The following is a 7653-nucleotide window of genomic DNA, read 5'->3' as shown; positions in this document are numbered from 1 at the left end:
ACTCCTTCCCTTGGATATCATGTTTGAGGCAAAGAAAGCTATCAAGTCCCAAGCAATAGCAGATTTCCTCGCCGAGTGGGTTGAGCAGCAACTACCGACTCAGATTCACTCGGAGCATTGGACCATGTTCTTTGATGGATCCAAGATGCTGAATGGTTCGGGTGCTGGGGTGGTATTGGTATCCTCCCGAGGAGACAAACTCAGCTACGTTCTTCAGATTCATTTTGATTCCTCCAACAATGAGGCTGAATACGAAGCACTTCTGTACGGGTTGCGTATGGCCATTTCACTCGGCGTCCGTCGCCTAATGGTCTACGACGACTCGGATTTGGTGGTTAATCAAGTAACGAAGGAATGAGATGTCAGGAGCCCGGCTATGACTGGTATTGCAATGCGGTGAGAAAGTTAGAGAAGAAGTTTGAGGGGTTAGAGCTCCATCATATACCCCGACTGAAAAATCAAGCGGCCGATGATTTGGCAAAGGTAGGTTCCAAGAGAGAGACCATTCCCAGCAATGTGTTTTTGGAACATATTCATACATCTTCAGTTCAGGAAGATCCTTTCACGGAAGAGCCCCCACAACCTAAGAGTACTACTGATCCAACTGAAGTCGAAGTCCCAGCCGTGGTCGACTTGATCATGGAGGTTTTGGTCATCACTCCCGACTGGACAGTGTGTACATCGCATACTCCCTCCGTCCGGGAAAATTTGTCTTCGTGGCAATTTCCTCGGTGTGTTCCCGACAAACGACGCACCACCCCCCCCCCCCCCCCCCCCCCCCCCCCCACCCCCACCTCCGTCCCCCAGAGATTCCCCGCGCAAGAAGATCCCTGCTCTGCTCCCCCTCCTTGCTCCCCTCCTCCTCCGCCGCGTTGCTTCCCGGCGAGGAGAAGCATCGATTTTTCCTGCTCCACCACCGCCACAGCTTGCCACCGCCGTAACTGCCTCCTCCGCGGCTCTCTCCTGCTCGCGCAGCTCCAGCTTGCCTTCCTCCCCTAGCTTCCCTAGTGACCGCCGCGCTCTGCTCCGGCTGCTTCAGATCCGGCGTCGGCAAGGCTGATATGGTGGCTGCGAGGCCAGACGGCAGGAGACGTAGCCGACGAGCCCGACGACAGCAAGCTTGATGGCGAGCTCGACGGCGGCGGAGACGTCTTCTGTACTGCGAGCTCCACCATCCCTGCACATACTGTACTGCGAGCTCGACGACGGCGGTGGCATCTTCTTGGCAGGTTAAGCCTCCCTCCTTCAATTCCCCTCCATGATTTATGTGTCAAAACTGATTTTTTTACAGAAATTTGCTGCTTCTGACATTTGCTTAAGACTGCGAGAATCACACTTGTTTCTTCAGTTAGCAAAACCTGGTAGACAAATCTCACTAGGGGATCACACTTGGCCATTTGTTTCATGATGTGGCAAGTAATTTAGTCATTGTTTCAGACTGCAATCAAGTCTTCTGTCATTGTTTCAAAATTCTTTAGACTGCTAGATTCAAGTTCTGCTATAACTGAAAAAGGGACAGAACCACACCTGAATAATTTTCGAGTTCAGAACCACACATTTTATCATCCTACTTCCAGGAATTTTTCCTGATGAACCTGAGATTTATTGGTAAGGGTATTCACTAGTCTACTAAGTCCAGGGTATCAGTAGCATTTTCTTATTCTTTGGCAAGCCTTTTCTTGGTTGTGCGGTTAACTGATCTTGTTAACATGCTAACTGAATTTTGCAAGGAAAATTGAACTTTGCATTGTTGGACTGACAGGAGTAGAAAATTTGGAGTACACAGTGTACTGAGTTCTCTTACTCCGTCAAATTACTCTTGGCTGTAGCTCCCAGACAAAATTAAGCGAATCGGAATTACTATTGCAAATAAATTTCTAATGTTTGAAAACATCACAATTTCTGAAAAATGCCCATGGGTACAATGTAGGTGTAGTAGGTTTTTGCCTATTTGCAAGTTTGGCATATCTTGCATGGGTTCAGGTACATCAGTATGTTGTTTCTATACCGGTAAGCTGGCATCAACCAAATTTAAGTTGTTTAGAACAACAAAATGACCAAGATTTAGGTTGTTTAGGAACAAGTTATTTTTATACGCTCACTGAAGCATTTCTATATATAATCCAAGTTATTAAGTTATTTTATATATTTAGACCTTCTATATATAATCTGAATATATAGAAGCATTTCTTTATCAATCATTTTCTACTCCAATCTGATAAAGAATGGATGCTGCATTTATGTTCATGTAATCCGAATATATAGACCTTCTATATAGTCATGCAATCTGAATTTCTGAGTTGTGACTGTTGTATAGCATTTCAACAATTTCAACATTTTTCCAAAATCTGGACCAATTGCTCTTGATGCAATCAGTCCAGTAGCAGGACCCATATTTATTCTCCCTGTATATACTTCCCCATGAGATGGCCAAGCAAATCATCATCCCAGTGCACGGCTTGCTTACAAGAAACTTGTGCCATGTCTTTTTTTAGACTAAAAGTGAATCAGACTGGTTTATAAATTTTAGGACCATGTGAATAAAATGCTTTCAAGTAAGAAGATGATTATTGGACTATGTTTATAAATTTCTAAAATCTTGTTCTTGTTGTGGAAACTTTAGTCATGTTTGCAATTGGACAAATGGTGTATAAATCCAAATAAATCAAATAAATTCAAATGATTCAAATAAATCCAAATACTTCTATCCTTTCTTTTCCCATCCTTTCTCATTGAACACATGACACAATACATACACATGACACAGCCATACACATGGCACAAGCCATACACATGACACAAAGCCATACACATGACACAAGACATACACATGACACATGACACATCACATACTCCTATCCTTTCTTTTCCTTTTCCCTTTCCCTTTCTTTTTGAGCTTTCTCTATCTACTCATTTCCTTGTTCTATAATGGCCTTGGTGTCAGTAATTAGCTCCGGACTGCAGTATACACCGGTTATTTCCTCTCCAGCATTCTGTAGACGTTCCTTATGCAGATGCGGCATCTTGTAGTTGTTTCCTCCTTGATCTTTCATCACTTCCACCATGACTGCTTGCAATGTCATAAAGCTTTTGAACAACTTATGGGGATCGTAGTTCTCAAACTCCTCCTCTACACCCTGTACCGGTTCCTGTATATTCATAGGCGCTCTGCAGTCGGTTAGGGATTGCAGGGAGCAGTGGAAACAAAGATCTAGAACATTGGGCTCAGGGCTGTTTGGTGGTTGTTGCAATAATCGAATATCCAGATCTGTCTGTGCCACGGCTTCTAGAAAACCAGCATCATTAGGGAGGACATGCGGCGTTGCATTATCTTGTTGAATAAAGATCGTTGTGTCCTCGTCACCGTTAGGCCATTTGTCTTGAATGGCAGGGATTACTTTATTGACCAGGTAATCTCTGCACACAGGTCTAGTAACTTTGACTGGCTTCAACTCTATTGTCCCCCTATCTCTGTTCTGGCTTGTTCGTTGTGCCTCGGTCTCTACCACGAACGGCCAAATGCCAAGTTTTCCATCAAATGTCATCTCCCCATCTTCATTGTAGCGAGGTTTGGCCACAGCTGTTAGAAACATTACTTTCCCAATGCTATGAGTATTGTGCACAGTTCGATTTGGTTCTTCCTCTCCAGGCAGCATGTAGTAGCTACTCTTCACTCGGGTCATGTCATACCATTTCTCATCGATGTGGACCATATTTGTCATTGGCTTGAAACTGGGCCAAGGACTTGATATCCATCTTTCATCCATCATGGATAGGCAGAACTTTAGTCTCGCTATCTTATTCTGTGGCTTGAGGGTGGGTTTGATGGTGCTTGTGATGCGTTTCAGCTCTTGCAATTGAAATCTGTCGTGTAGGGTTGATCGGGGCACACCTAAACACCTTGCTAGAGAACGGATTGTTCTTCTTTTGTTCAAAGGGATTGTTGCTGTTCTCGACAGATCTAGTTCTTTTCTCTTCCTACCACTTTTGTTCTTCTTGCTTGAAACATCAACTTCTTGGCCTGCTTCAAGTTGTCCCTTGGCTAGATTCCATATTCTTGTAACTGTTCACAGGTGAACATTCAGCATAGTCGAAATGAGCACCTTGTCATACACGTGAACCTGTCCATCTCTAAGCTCGATTACCCGCGGAGCAAAGTAAACACCATGTCTCTCCTTGTCTGTCAAGTCCTTCCCTCTTGGATTGCCATGTGCATCAGCTTCTTGCACTTCTGCATCTTCTTGTGCCTCTTGAGCTTCTTGCACTTCTGCATCTTCTTGTGCATCTTGAGCTTCTTCCAATTCTGCATCTTCTTGTGCCTCTTGAGCTTCTTCCAATTCTGCATCTTCTTGTGGCTCTTGAGCTTCTTCCTCTTCAGGAAACCAATTCAATTCAATGTCTTCATCCTCATCTTCCGGCATCAAGTTCAAATCAATAGCGTCACCCTGTTGAGCTTGTTCTTCTTCTTGAGCTTCGTCCTCATCTTCCGGCATCAAGTTCAAATCAATAGCGTCACCCTGCTGAGCTTGTTCTTCTTCTTGAGCTTCGTCCTCCTCTTCCGGCATCAAATTCAAATCCATAGTTGTGTGCTCCTGTCTGATCTCATAACAAGAGTATACAAAAGATGAATGGTGAGCATATAATCATAACAAGAAAACCATGAAGAATCCTAGACAAAAAGCAAAGAAACCAAGAAAGGGAAAAGTAGATATTAAAAGTACTCCTTGTTCATAAGCAACTACAGGTCCTACTACATCTCTCTTTTTTTTGCAGGGACCAGGGCCAGGAATTGAAAAGCAAACAAAAGCAGGGGCCAGGAGTACATCTCAACTTTTACTGTATTTCTTGTTGACAACTAGTGCAGGTACACATTTTGAATATTGAAATTATCTTCTGTTAGTAGACCATGGCAGTAGTTATAGAACTATGAATATCTATTACTCCCTCTACAACATCAGAAAAGTTAATAACATCCTCTACAACATTTTCTGTAGAATAGAGTAGGCTTCAATTTGTGAAAACTGAATTTTACTCACTGAAAATATGACAGTGGAGTACTGTCCAAACTGTATTCACTGTCTAAATTTCATTGATGTCAAATTTTATTTATGTGTCAAGTTTGACATCAACTTGACTGAACATCAACTTGACAGATCAAAACCTGATAGAAATTGACAGGTTTTGGAACAAAATGACAGGATCTGAACATCAACTTGACTGAATAATATAGTGTCAATTCTGATTGTTAACAGCAGAATAATACAGTTAATAGCAGAGTAATGGAGTGAGAAATCTTACTATAAATTCAGTTACTGTAGTTACTGAAACTTCACTGTAATTATGCAAATGAAATTATTATTCTGTAAATTCAGTTAACAATCAGAATTATGTAATGGAGTGAGAAATCTTAGTGTAAATTCCGTTAACAAGAAATCTTAGTGTAAATTCAGTTAATAGTGTGTTCCTAAATAATCTGAGATTTATTGTCAAGTCTGAGATTTTGACAGAAATGTTGTGACATGTTCAGACTAGGACTAATCAAAGTTCAAAGAATTAGTAGAAGAAGCTTGTATTTTCAGCTTATAAATTTTAGGACTATGTGAATAAAATGCTTTCAACTAAGAAGATAATTTGTCTTCCCATCTCACTGCTCACTGCTAGCAAGAGTAGTAGAAGAAGAATTCCTAAATCTGGCCTGAATTTGCTGCAATTTAGTACATGATTTTTTTCCTTCTTCTGTCAATGATTCTGCCCCTCTATAACCTTTCTCATCATCTCATGATTCTGCCCATGACTTATTTTTTACTGCCATGAATGATTCCGCCCCTCTGTAACATTTTTTTGGCAATACTAAAGATTGGTCCATCAGAAATCAACATCAATGTTAACTGAATTTTTTCAAATTACAGAGCAAGCAAGCAAGCAATGTACACAGATCAGTTGTGTTTCAAACTACAGAGCAAGCAAGCAAGGCACTGGAGATGAACAAATTACAGAGCCATGTACTTCTCACCAGCAGCAGCACGAGCCGGTGGCCTCAGGCGACAGCACACGAGAAGGGGAGCTCTGGGCGGCAGCACACGAGAAGGGGAGCTCCGGGCGGCAACACGATTAGGGGAGGAGCAGCAAGTTGCGGAGAAGCAGCAGAAGGGGTCCAGGACCGTGAAAGAACTTGAGGATGAGCTTGAGGGAGCTCGTGGTCCAGGCGCGGCGGGAGCTCGTGGTCCAGACGCTCGAGACCCAGGCGCGCGCGGGTCCTGGGCGGCGGCGGCGCAGGCCCTGCGAGGAAGGAGGGGATATCGTCGGCGCAGGTCCTGGGCCGCGGAGGAGCACGTCCTGTGCGGCGACGGAGCAAGCAGGGCGGCGCGGATCCTGGGCCGTGGAGGAGCACGTCCAGTGCGGCGGCGGAGCAAGCAATTGGGCGGCGCAGGTCCTGGGCTGACGACTGGCCCTGGCGACGCGCGCCGGCGACGGGCGGAGGAAGAAGGAAGGAGACGCGACCTGTATGGCGACCTGTTTGTAAGAAATTTGAAGTTATGAGGGTGTTTTTGAAAAATTGGCATTACACTATGTTGTGGAGAACTTTTCCCGGACGGAGGGAGTACATTCTTAGGAAGGAACTCCAGAGGATGAAGAAGAGGCTCGACAGATTATTCGTCGATCCAAAGCCTTTACTGTGATAAGAGGACAGCTGTTCAGAGAAAGTGTAACTGGAGTCTGCCAGAAATGCATAACGCCTGAAGAAGGTCGAGTGATCCTCAACGACATCCACTCGGGGACCTGTGGTCACCATGCGTCCTCTCGGACCATTGTGGCCAAAGCATACCGAGCGGGATTTTATTGGCCACGAGCAAATGAAATGGCGAAGGAAATAGTCGACAAATGTGAAGGTTGCTAGTTTTATTCCAACATGTCTCACAAGCCAGGTGTCAAAAAAACATGTCTCTCAAGCCTGCATCAGCCCTGAAGACCATTCCGCTAGTCTGGCCCTTTGCTGTTTGGGGGTTAGATATGGTTGGACCTCTGAGGACTGGTAGGAGTGGCTTCACTCATGTACTCGTGGTAGTCGACAAGTTAACCAAATGGATTGAAGCCAAGCCTATCAAAAATCTTGAAGCCAGTACTGCTGTCAGCTTCATCAGAGAGTTAACATTCAGATATGGTGTTCCGCACAACATCATTACTGACAATGGGTCAAACTTTGATTCTGATGAGTTTAGAGCCTTCTACGCTTCCCAAGGCACTCAAGTCGACTATGCTTCAGTCGCCTATCCCCAGTCGAATGGACAAGCTGAAAGAGCAAACGGATTGATTCTCAAAGGACTGAAACCCCGATTGATGCGTGATCTCAAGCACGCAGCAGGCGCCTGGGTCGATGAACTTCCATCAGTGCTTTGGGGATTGAGGACAACTCCTAATCGATCGACTGGCCGAACTCCATTCTTCTTGGTCCATGGAGCTGAAGCTGTACTTCCGGGTGACTTGCTACACAATGCACCCCGAGTTGAGCTTTTCGCAGAAGATGAAGCGGAACAGGCTCGACAAGACGCAGTTGATCTCCTGGAAGAAGAAAGAGAGATGGCCCTGATCCGGTCGACCATTTATCAGCAAGACCTGCGTTGATTCCACGCCATAAACATGAGGGGTCGAGCA

The 7653-nt window shown here is 44.6% G+C and overlaps 1 long non-coding RNA gene across 1 annotated transcript; it reads left to right on the top strand.

The window, feature by feature from the left end:
* Positions 1-710: 710 nt before the first annotated feature.
* On the top strand, positions 711-6683 carry LOC109734494 (uncharacterized). Its single transcript, XR_002225865.4, has 3 exons — positions 711-1229; positions 4774-4864; positions 5910-6683. It is a non-coding gene; the product is annotated as an uncharacterized lncRNA (long non-coding RNA).
* Positions 6684-7653: the final 970 nt, after the last annotated feature.

Source organism: Aegilops tauschii, chromosome 1 (genome assembly GCF_002575655.3).
Source record: "Aegilops tauschii subsp. strangulata cultivar AL8/78 chromosome 1, Aet v6.0, whole genome shotgun sequence".
NCBI classification, from domain to species: Eukaryota; Viridiplantae; Streptophyta; class Magnoliopsida; order Poales; family Poaceae; genus Aegilops; species Aegilops tauschii.
The sequence above is the reverse complement of the archived record's forward strand: the minus strand, read 5'-3'. Positions and strand labels throughout refer to the sequence as shown.